The sequence below is a fragment of the Manis pentadactyla genome, chromosome 10 (assembly GCF_030020395.1).
Source record: "Manis pentadactyla isolate mManPen7 chromosome 10, mManPen7.hap1, whole genome shotgun sequence".
Classification (NCBI taxonomy): domain Eukaryota; kingdom Metazoa; phylum Chordata; class Mammalia; order Pholidota; family Manidae; genus Manis; species Manis pentadactyla.
In genome coordinates this window covers 43,729,745-43,731,112 of record NC_080028.1, presented here as the reverse complement: position 1 = coordinate 43,731,112, position 1,368 = coordinate 43,729,745, and the positions used below count along the sequence as shown (strand labels likewise).

Genomic DNA, 1,368 nt, shown 5'->3' with positions numbered 1-1,368 from the left:
GGCTCAATAATGAAAGTGAACCATTATAAAATAAGATTTGTTTGAATTAAGACCATAATGCTTCCTTAAGTTTGTAGGTCTAAGAGTAATAGAAAAGAAACTTCAGTGGTTAATCAGACCATAATTTCAGCACTGTATTGCAGACTTGAATAAGAACACATAGTAAAAGATGAAATGTTTATATGTACATATCTTTAACTTTTGAAGTCTTTTGGGTTTCCTAATTCTTTGAAAGTAACACCATCTTTTTTATTGAGTCCTTGAAGGCTTGTTTGACTTGCTTGTTCCGCAGAGTATAAATGAAAGGGTTCATCAGAGGGATGACTGAAGTGTTCAGCAATGACACCACCTTATTCATGGCCACGTATTCCTTTGCTGGTTTCATATACATGAAGATGCAACTTCCATAGGTGATGGAAACTACAATAACGTGGGAAGAACAGGTGGAGAAAGCCTTCTTTCTTTGCTGAACTGAAGGGAGTCTTAAAATAGTCTTGATGATGTATGTGTAGGACACAACTACACAGACTAATGTAAAAATGAGGGTAAGCACAGCTATCAGTAGGGCAAGCTCCTCTATAAATTGAGTGTCTGAGCATATAATCTTCAGAAGAGGAGATGCATCACAGCCAAAATGGTCAACAAGATTGGATTTGCAGAAATCCAGCTGAACTCCTAGGCTAAGTGGGGGAAGTATGACGATTAACCCAACCAGCCAACACAAAAGGACAAGAATGGTGCAAACCCTGTCATTCATGATGGTGGTATAGTGCATGGGCTTGCAGATGGCCACATAGCGGTCCTAGGACATGGCAGTTAGAAGAAAAAATTCTGTTGCCCCAATTAGGATGATAAAACATAATTGGATGGCACAAGCATTATAGGTAACCCTTTTATCCCCAGTTGTCATGCTATACAGGAATCGAGGAACACAAACAGTTGTAAATATTATTTCTAAGATGGAAAAATTCCGAAGGAAAAAGTACATTGGTGTTTTAAGGTGAGAGTCCACCAGAGTGAGAAGCACAATGATGAGATTTCCAGCAACACTGAAAATGTAGGTGAGAAACAGAAATACTGAAAGAAAAGCCTGTAGATGTGGATCATCTGTTAATCCAAGTGGGATGAATATTATTGCAGAATGATTTTTCATCACTGTCTTCAGATACGTTAGAAAATTATAAAGTCTGAATCTGCGAAATAGAATAGAAAAATAATATTCAATAAACTGCATAGAGGAAAATAGCCAAGCAAGTAAGGAGAAGCCCATTTTTAAACTTTCAGTACATCATCAATACTCTGACATAGAAGTGATTACACTTGCTATATTCCTGTATGCTTCTTTGCCTTGTCTTCACAATGTGATTT

General features: G+C 37.2%; 1 pseudogene; it reads right to left on the bottom strand.

The window, feature by feature from the left end:
• Positions 1 to 220: 220 nt before the first annotated feature.
• LOC118913877 (olfactory receptor 6C2-like) lies at positions 221 to 1,162 on the bottom strand (annotated as a pseudogene).
• Between the last annotated feature and the right edge of the window lie 206 nt (positions 1,163 to 1,368).